Source organism: Apium graveolens, chromosome 11 (genome assembly GCF_009905375.1).
Source record: "Apium graveolens cultivar Ventura chromosome 11, ASM990537v1, whole genome shotgun sequence".
NCBI classification, from domain to species: domain Eukaryota; kingdom Viridiplantae; phylum Streptophyta; class Magnoliopsida; order Apiales; family Apiaceae; genus Apium; species Apium graveolens.
Window position 1 is genome coordinate 118375036 of NC_133657.1, and position 11364 is coordinate 118386399.

The 11364-nt window shown below is 34.5% G+C and overlaps 1 pseudogene; it reads right to left on the reverse strand.

The window, feature by feature from the left end:
- Positions 1 to 930: 930 nt before the first annotated feature.
- On the reverse strand, positions 931 to 3776 carry LOC141695829 (protein NRT1/ PTR FAMILY 4.5-like; annotated as a pseudogene).
- Between the last annotated feature and the right edge of the window lie 7588 nt (positions 3777 to 11364).

Consider the following 11364-nt stretch of genomic DNA (forward strand, 5'->3'; position numbering starts at 1 on the left):
TTATTAGCCGATGTCTATACACAGTTTAGACATCGTTTTTCTTAACAATGTGATGTATTTTTCTTCAATGTATACCTTCACTATGGTTTCAGTTATTCATTCATATGTCATGTATATCATTTTAAACTTATCACATATAAAGCAATATGATACATTAACATCGAAAAACTTGTTAAACTGATGTGTAACTTAACATATTACATCAGTCTTTTATTAGAAATGATGTCGTACCTTTCTTTTTTTAATGAAACCGATGTCTTTGTGTGTGTTTAACATCAGTTCTTTCAAAATGTGATATCTATTATATTGTTTTACATCAGTCATTTCTTGTGAGCTGATATATGTGCCTGCTTATGACATCAGTTTATTGTATGAAATATCTTATTTGACTATATTTTACATCAGTTATTGTGTTCATGAAGTGATGTTTGTTTATTTTTTTATTCATGAATCCCCTGTTTCAATCAAATGCCCAAAACCCAAACAAGAGTCATCCAAAAACATACCAACTGCCATTTTACCATTCCAAAACTAACCAAACCAAAACAAACGCAAAAACAAACATACATTCATTGATTTACCATAGATTATACCAATTACGTACATATATCCACCACCAACCAAACTTCATAATCCAAACAAACTACATAACTGCAAAAGCAAGTACTAGACATCCACCATCGATCATTTACATAGTTCATCCCAAACAGAAATACATCTGCTAAACCAGCTGAAGCTCTTCTAAAATTTAACAGCTGCTAAACCAGCTGAAGCTCTATATAAATTAAACATGAGTTGAGATGAAACCTCGGCAGCAGCAAATCTCATTTTTGCTTCATCTAGCTCTTTCTGTGATCCCCTGGACGATACCCAGATAGACTACAACAGAAGTTTTTTTTTAAAAAAAAAACATGAGCTTTACTAGACTATTCACAATGTAAACATATCAGCCATTCCAAATATTGCATATTGGAAACCTAACCAGAACACAGTCATAGGCAAAGGCTCTGCAGAATCAACCATGTTGTACTCGACAGCAACAGATTTGCGGTGTGTCTCTACTATTCCTGCCACAGCCATAGAAATGGCTGAGAGAACGAGTTCAACTCCTATTCTTTGGAGGTTTGTGACTCCAGTGGGAATCCCTGTGAACTTTCAGAGAATTGGAACACAGACACGATCATATATTGGGATCAATATAAACATAAACACTAGTGGAATGTCAGGGATTGAAGATCCAGGGACTTGAAAACCAAGAAGATTTTTGTCCATCGTATTACTCTGTTGAATGCTGAAAGTTTGGAGTTGAGCCAAACATGTATTCATGAAGATAGTGCTTAAAATTATCGAGAGCATCCGAATTAAAATTTTTGTTTCCTCGACTTGTGTCACAGTACACATTTTCCAGGGTCCCGGATTGTTAACATTAGATAAATCGGTAGTCACAATAACTGCTGCGTGATCCAAGAACCTGCAATATAGAGAGATTAAATTTTCCGAACACTAAGAATCTCCACTAGCTAGCTAAGATGAATAAGAGTAGGCACCTGAATTGATTTGTTCTGTGAAGAGTCTCAGATTGTTTATCATGAACCTCGTGGAATCCTACTGCGTTTTCTGGCAGTGAAAGATTACGGTTTCTAATTGCAGCCACAAATACCTAGTTTTAGAAAAAAGCATTTGAAGTCATGAATTAGCCCCATCAAAATAATGGACATCAAAGTATATCTATCTGCAATTACAATGACCATGCATACATCATGTGTAATTGTACAAAATGGTGCACACCTGCATTATTCGACTGAGTGGGCTTCCTTTTGGGTCATTGTTCCTGTAGAGTGATCTTCCCATGCACATGAACAAGATTGCGATTGCTACTGCAAAAGTAGACACCCCAAATCCCCAGTTCCAGCCTTCATTTTCACTAATCCAGACCAAGAAAGTGACACCAAAGATAGCCCCAGTAACAACAAAAAATAGGAACCAGTTAAAGAAACTAGAAAGGGTATTAGACTCTTCAGGGTCTGACTCATCAAACTGGTCTGCTCCCAAGGAAGGAAGCGCCGCTTTTAGTCACCAGCCCCAAATGCGACTAAATATAGGCCAGTGTATAGAATCGCAGCTTGGCTACTATCTGCAGCCTCACATTGATTTATTAGTAATATCTTAAGCATCTCAAATATTTGCAGAATTCTGAAGATCCAGTGTAGACTATATGTATACAATTGATTAGAGAACTCTTAGAATGTAACTTATCATACAATTATTGTATCATTCAACTCAAGATGTTCATATTTCTATGTTATGCAAACAGCTAGATCAGATATGAAGAATTCCAAAAAGATTATGATATAGGGGAGAGTCTACCTGTATGGAAAGGACAAAAGCAATTGTTAAGATCTCCTCGGAACATCCAAGCTCATCTGAAGCTAAGATCATTTTTGAGAACATTGGTTCCTACATAAAGTTAAATATTTTGAGTACTAGAAATCATGAAATCAGTATAAATTATGTTTACTATATGGCTAGGTAGGTGGTTTTGCACTTGGATAAGAGAGAGAAGTGCAGAAATTATACCAGGCATCTCATGTGTGTGTGCTCAGGAAGAAAGATAAAATTATTCAATTTTTTAAAAGAAAGATATACTGCAACATACTAATGGAATTTCAGCTATTTGGAAACCAGCTGGTGAAGTAAGTTTGGCATCATCATCAATTACAGAGGAAACAAGACTTGTTCTCTGAATCTCTGGAATCCCCTCTGTAGACAATTCATTGACGTAATACTCCTCTGTGTAGAGCCTAATATCGTATAGCTCAAATTAATATTATTCAACAAAGTCTTGCTCTCCAGCAAAATCAAAACAAAAACTTAATAAATTTACGAACAAGAACTCATGCAGTGATATTTGAGAAGAATGCCGAAGATGAATTATAATTAAATTCAACCATCCATTTTCAATAAAAAAAACACCAAAGAGGTGGAACTTGGACATAATTGCAATAAAAAACAACAGAGATATCCAGTGCCAGAGATAAGCTCAAAAAGTAGAAAGATAAAGACATGCATATACATATGAAAGCGTAATATCATAATCATGAGTTATCGAGATGTTAAAACCTAGAATGATCAATCAAAGCTGAAATTACATATAATAAACACCTACCGACTAGTATTTTATTCATTAAGTCTAGTTGAATGATATAAAGGGAGAAATTATTCAAGACTCGGCCTACACAGGTAACCCCTAATTCAAACCAGGAGAGATGCTATGGAAGATATTCACCCATCAATCTATGAAAATTATCAACTCATATCATGCCCTGTTTTTCAAGATCTAATTCACTTCAAACTGTGCACACAGTAGGCAGAATTTGGACACAGTATCACACCTAAACCATTAAAATCTTCTTGATATTTAGAATAGATAATAATAATAGGCACAACTTCTAAAAAGAAACTATTGTCAATAAAATGAGAACTTCTCAGTTCAGCACCTATAACATTTTCCAGGATGTACTCTTCCTGCCCTTCCAACTCTTTGCCTAGTTGATGCTTTTGATATTGGTGCTACTATCAAATTTTCAACATCTGTAATCTGCAAAGTTGTAATCAGAGTTATGTTAAAAAATCAAAGACAATGCTGCATATTTAAATATAATTTCATATATGATATATCACAACCAGAAACTGGAGATTACTCTAAGCAAATTTGTAACCAAAAGAAACCTACTGCCCAAAATGCAATATACTACATTTGAACTCTTAATGGCCATGTAGCATCTTTTCGACACTGACATAAACTGAATTATTCTGCCTAGGAAAACTAAGAATATCTGAATACATGATTTTAAGATTATAATATGAATTAGTAAACAGACTAAACACAAATATATTTACAAACAACACAAACACAAATATATACAAGCACTTGTTATTACATGTAAATCCGTATTTTAACTACACATACAACTACACATGCAACAACTACACATTTCAATTTCACATGCATACATACAACTACACAAAATGCAGCCCAAACATATATAAATAGATATGTAAAGAAGAATATACCTAACAAAGCAAGCTCCAAAATCCCAAAAAACACAGCAACAAACTCCAAGACCAAAATCCAACTTAATTAGCTCCGAGATTTAAGCTTTAATAAACCCTTAGCTACAAGATTTAGCTCCAAGAAACTCTACTCCTCACCTTAAACTTCATTGAACACACTTAACTCCTTAATCTTCGAATCTGTCACAAAAATTGAAACAGATGAGAAAAAAAAAATATTTGAAAGAAAGACAGTAAGAAATTAAGAGATGAGTTGAAGAAATTGAGAGGTTTAATTGGAGATTCAAGGTCTAATCGGAAAGGGGGGAAAGACAGTAAGCATATATTTGAGAGTTCTAGGTTTAGCAGTCGAGAGAGAAAGGGGCAATGACTGAATGAGTTTTTGTTTTTGTTTTTGTGGAGATTGTAATTTTTTGTTTTTGTTTTGATTTTGATTTATTTTTAATTTTATGTTATAATGTTATTAAAGTGAATGAGTGAATAGGCGGGATGGGGAAATATACTAAGGGGGAAAAAAATTTGGCTAAGGGCGGGGAGCAAAAGGGAGAAGCAGCGGGCTCTAATTTTTTAAAATTGAGCTTAGACATCGGTTATTATGTCAACCGATGTTAAAAAAAAATTGGACATCGGTTTATATGTTAACTGATGTGACGTAGTTTTTAAAAGAACAACTTAGACATCACTTTACTCAAAAGCTGATGTAAACATACCAAAAAGACATCACTTTTTTTTTATGTGATGTAAAAATGGCTTTTAATATCATTGACTTTTCTGACTGATGTCTAATGTGCGATGTCTAATGCTGATTTTCTAGTAGTGTTTCTGATGCACGCAATATATATTAACCCTAGAATAAGAAAGTACTTTAATCCAATGATTATGCTCTTTTTGGCCGAATAAAATAAATTTAAAATACAGTATCAGGGTAATTTTTTCAAAAAAATTTAATCAAAGATTGCATAGATAATACACTTCATAGTTTCACCAAACAGACTTTCAATCTATTCTGATTGTTGAAATTCTTGCATATTAGAAAAGAAACTTTGATGGGCATGCCAGAGTTCAGTTTTACCACCATCCAAGGGACTTGCTAAAACATTTATAGCTTATCTCCATCTCATCAATTATTCGGAGTTAGCCAGACTTGAACAAAACGCAGATGGAGGAGATTAGTGGTGTTTACACCAAATTACTATCAACTATAAGTAGAATAAACAAACTGAACCAGAATCCCTGAACAATTTCATCACTTGGTACATAGTACATACGCGACCTCATTAGAAGTTTTGTACAACATCAAGTTGCGTATCACAAGCACTACGGAGCTAGATTCTATTCATGTGCAAGTTTTCTGGACCTATACATAATCATGGACTTGCAGTCGCCACAAGAGGCTGTAGTGCTTTGAGCGGATTTATGAGAATACCATCTATTAGACCATATTCTTTGGCACTCAAAAATATCACGGTCTGTATTATGGATTATCTTCTTCAGGTTTTGGCTTGTATGGTGTTAAGATACATAACCATTGAGATTTGCCTTGTGAAGCAAAATTTCATCCGCCTAAGCATATGATACATAACTACTATAATCAGGACAACGATAATACAATTTACAAAAATATCTGATGCTTTTTAACAGGCTGACTGAATAGTTTTATTATACAGCAAATTGGAGCTTAGTAACTGTAGATCATATTAAATAAAGAAAGCTAAAAGAGTCGTTGAGCTAGCTAGTTGACTACGATTATACTTGTACTCTAACAACTATCATAGGAATAAAGTTCAACAAAAAAAATTCAAATAGTCTAAGTATTTATACTCTAACAACCATCATAGGATATTTAATCAAGCCCAAACACCCCAATCCAGACATCCCCTTGGAGATATCTTGTAGAAGAGTCTACTTTAAGAGAGGGAAATCAGTTAGAAAACTAGAGAGAGAATCTTTAGAGAGTAACAGGTTGGTGGAATTTCATATCTTTAGTAATCATTATCTGAACATCTAAGTTAGACTCCCAAGTCCTAACTAACTGACTCAGTAATGACAAAGATACCCTTGCTTATTTAATCTATACTACTGTACGGCTATTCGAAGCTGCTATATGTTAAGAAAACCATGCCGCGAGACTTCCCACTAAAGCAATTATTATAAGCATAAAGAGCTTAACTGCATGGGCATGGATATAGAGTATAAACCTTACGTTTTACTCAGCGCCGGCACTAATCCCAGCTGTGAATTGTCTCAACCTATTAGCTAGTGACGACTGTAAATTAAATTATTCAGTAGTTAGTTAGAAGGGAAGAAATGTAATTTTACTTTGTAATATAGTGAAAAGTTAGTTAGAGATTAGATTACAGAGCATCTTGTATATAAACATTTTTGTATAGATTGTTTACTCATGGAATGAATTCTTCATCATTCCCAAAATTTTATATGGTATCAGAGCTCAATGACTCTGGTTCCTTTTTGCTTCCGCCATTCGAGCTTCATATCGAAGCTTCATTTGTTCTTAAATTCATCTTCATTTCTTTTCTTTTCATCTTTGATTTCTGTGTCATTCTTTTTGTTTCATCTTTGATTTCTGTTTGATCTATTTATGTTGAGATCGTTTCTGTGTTCTTGATCTTTCTTGATCGTTATTACTCGAATGATCATCTCTATCTCTCATTTTTTAGTCTCATCTCTTTTCAGTGTGATATTTCATCAAACACAATGGCTGCTCTTGATGAAACCGGTTCTGGTAGCGATGATGTTCATACATCCGCATCTGATCTTGAGAGTGATTATCACTCTGTTGTTCTGGATGCTAGTCATCCTCTCTACTTGCATCCATATGATCATCCTGGTCAAATTTTAGTTACTTCTGCTTTGAACGGTGACAATTTTAATGAGTGGAAATGTTCAATGTCTCTCGCACTCTCTGCGAAAAATTAACTCAATTTTGTGTCTGGAAAATTCAAGATACCAGTTAATTCATCAAAGTATTTTGCACACTGGCAGAATTGTAATGATATGATTATCACTTGGTTGCTGAACTTTATTGTGCCTGAAATTCAATCCAGTTTGGTGTATATCTCTCTTGCCAGTGACGTTTGGGAAGACATTCACATGAGGTTTTCTCAGAGCAATGGCCCTCACATATATGAATTAAAGAAGGCTTTGAGTTCACTCACTCAAGACACACTCTCTATCTCTGGTTACTATATCAAATTTAAGATGCTATGGGATGAGTTTCTGCAAGCCTCTACTGTGCCTAGGTGCACCTGTATTTGTACCTGTAAGGCTAAGAATCAACAAGAACAGGATGATGAAATCATGAAGGTTACTCAGTTCTTGATGGGACTCAATGAAGCATATACAAACATTAGAGGTCAGCTACTTATGCTTACTCCTATGCCTTCACTTACGACTGTCTTATCTCTTTTACAACAAGAGAAACATCAAAGAATCATTGTCAATTCAACACAACCTGCTATTGAGTCTGCAACATTATTGAGTAAGGCTAGGTTTGTTAAGAAATTTGATGTTAAGAGGTCTGATTCTAAACGCAATAATTAGGAGTGTACTTATTGTCATGGAAGAAATCATACTCGAGATCGTTGCTATCAGTTGATTGGATTTGCTCAAAAGACAAAATCTACTCCTGCTGTCTCATAGTGAGAACACATTTGTTGCTCAAGTTGCAACTACTACATCTGCTTCTTCTGATAAGCAAGAGAATCAAGGAAATTCTCCATCGACTGGTCTGGATCTTACTTCAGGAAATTGTCTCTCAAATGCTCAGTATCAGCAGTTATTGACTCTTCTCAATCAGAGTCAAATCTCTAATAATGTTTTTGATCCTCCTCAGTCAGGTATCATGACTTATTCTTGCTCATATTTGACTACTCTGTGTCTTACAAATTATTATGCTACACAAGTTTGGATAATGGATTCTGGTGCAACAGATCACAGCACATGTAATCATGATTTACTTACTCATATGAGTTCTTGTGATGTGCACATTTTTTTGCCAAATGGTGAATTCACAAAAGTCATAATGAAAGGGAATATTAACTTGACACCCGAACTAACTCTGTATGATGTTTTGCTAGTTCTTAGTTTCCAGTTCAATTTAATCTCAATCAGCAAACTAACATCTTCAATTCCTTGTTCTGTTCAATTCATGTCTCATCAATATGTCATTCAGGACTGTACTCTGAAGAAAACATTGGGGATTGGTAAACTCAATGGTTCTCTGTACAAACTGATTGTTCCGGCTTCTTCTCAATTTCCCCCACTCTTGAATAAAGTTGAGGCTACTGTCATGTGTAATTCAATTCAACTTTACAATTTCAAACTGTGGCATTCAAGATTAGGTCATGTACCTTTTGTAGTTTTGCAAAATATCAGTGATATTTCAGCACATGTTAAATCTGATAATTTACAACATTGTGATGTATGTCATTTTGCTAAACAGACTAGGTCTACTTATCCACCTAGTACTAGTCAGTCTTTTGTGCCTTTTGAGCTTTTACATTGTGATGTATGGGGGCCTAAAACATAAAACATATCACACTTGTAATTCTTTCCTTACTATAATGGATGATTGTACCAGGTGTACCTGGACATTTCTTTTAACTAGTAAATGTCAAGTGTCTTCTATATTTCAGAAATATTTCACACTTGTTTGCAATGAGTTTCAAGCTAAGCTTAAAATTGTCAGATCTGAAAATGGTACAGAATTTTTTAACAAAGATCTTACCAATTACTTCACTTCTCTTCATATTATACATCAAAGTTCCCGTGTAGAGACTCCACAACAGAATTACAGGCTGAATGAAAACATAGGCATCTTCTTTCTGTTGCTAGAGCTCTCAGATTTCACTCTCATGTACCTATTCATCTTTGGGGTGATTGTTTACTGATAGCAACCTATATTATTAACAGAACTCCCTCAAAACTTTTAAATCAAAAAACACCTTATGAGTTACTCCTTAAACAGTTACCTATTTATAATCAAATGAAAGTGTTTAGTTGTCTTTCCTATGCCTCTACTCTGTCCAAAAGACAAGAAAAATTTACTACCCGGGCAACTAAGTGTATTTTTCTAGGTTATCCCCATAACAAAAAGGGATATAAACTCATAAATTTGGATACTAGTTCTATGTTTATTTCTTAGGATGTGATATTTTATGAATCTATCTTTCCTTGTAAAACTACTACTTCTTCTCCATTTGAGATGTTTCCACTTACAAACTCATTTGTTGAAGATTTACTTCCTACTAATCATTCAACTGCCACATCTTCACCTTTTCATTCTACATCATTTGAAGAGGTTATTTCTACTCCTATGACATCTTCTAAAATACTATACCTGATGTTTATTCTTCTGCTACTATATTTGATTCTTCTTATTCTGCTGTTGAACCTACACCCCCTCCTCCTCCTGTGAGACCTACTAGAATTAAACATGTTCCAGCTAAGTTCACAGACTACACTGGTTTACCTGTTACTTTACAAAAATCATGTTCTTCTGCTATAAAGTACCCTATTCAAGCTTTGGATTCAGCTCAAGCCTTTACACCTGTAAATCAAGCTTTTCTAGCTAATTCAAGCATTATTTATGAGCCTCTATATTACTCTCAAGCTATTAAGGACTCAAATTGGTGTAAGGCTATGCAGTTGGAACTCAATTCATTGGAAGCCAATAATACTTGGCAAATAACATCATTACCTCCTAGAAAAATAGCACTTGGTTGTAAATGGATCTTAAGGTCAAATATAATTCATATGGTAGTTTGGACAAGTATAAAGCTAGGTTGGTAGCTCAGGGTTTTACCCAAACTGCTGGTCTGGATTACTTCCAAACTTTTGCTCCAGTTGCTAAGATGGCAACTGTTTGATTGAAACTTTCTATTGCAGCCATTCAGAATTGGCATTTTAGTTAGTTAGACATCACCAATGCCTTCTTAAATGGGGATTTACATGAAGAGGTTTATATGAGGCTTCTTCTTGGAGTGCGTATTCCATCTTTTTTTACTGGTCTAAATCATGTCTATAAATTGATCAAATCAATTTATGGTCTAAAATAATCTCCTAGAGAATGGTTTGATAAATTTTCAGCAACTGTATTACAATTTGGATTTACACAGTCAAGGGGTGATAATTCTATGTTCTATATACAAAATACTACCTCAGTTACTGTGTTGTTGGTGTATGTAGATGACATAATTCTAACTGGTTCCCGTGTTAAGCAAATTGTAAATGTGAAAGAGTTTCTAGCTTCTCAATTCAAGTTGAGGATTTGGGCCATCTTAGTTTTTTCCTTGGACTTGAGATAGCAAGCTGTAGAAGGTATATACATTCATCAAAGAAAATTTGCTTTAAATTTGTTAGAAAGCACATGTTTGATTAGGTGCTAAACCAAGTGCAATCACTATGGAGGCACAACACAATTTACAAAATGATCCAGGAAATACTTTACCCGATCCTATGCAATACAGAAGATTGGTAGGACAATTGATATATTTGACTATAACATGACCATACTTCTCTTATCCAGTGCATATACTTAGTCAATTCATGGCTTCTCCAACTGATATTCATTGGAAATCAGCATTAAAGTTGGTAAGATACATAAAAGGTAATTCAGGACAAGATTTGTTTTTTATCAGTATCAAGTAAACTGAATTTGAGAGATGCACACTGGGCAACTTGTCCTATGACAAGATGATCTTTGTCAGGATATTGTGTAATGTTGAGAACTCCTTAATTTCTTGGAAGTGCAAGAAATAAAACACTGCGGCAAGATCTTCTGCAGAGGCAGAGTACAGGTCCTTAGCTATAACCTTATGTGAAGTGACCTGGTTGTATAATCCGTTAAAAGAGATGCATTTCACAGTTCCAAGACCTGTTCCACTATACTGTGATAATACTTCAGTAATTAATATTGCAGAAAATCCAATATTGCATGAAAGAATAAAGCATATTGAGTTGGATCTTCATTTCATTCGAGATAAAGTGAAAGAAGGTCTAGTACAACCAACATATCTATCTACTACTCAACAGCCTGCATATCTTCTAACCAAACCTCTAACTGCTACCAGATTGTCTCATTTACTCAGCAAATTGGGAGTCAGAAACATGTTCAGACCCACCAATTTGAAGGAGGGTATTAGCTAGTGACAACTATGAATTAAATTATTCAGTAGTTAGTTAGAAGGGCAGAAATGTAATTCTACTTTGTAATATAGTGAAAACTTAGTTGGAGAAAGTTAGTTAGAGATTTAATTACAGAGCATCTTG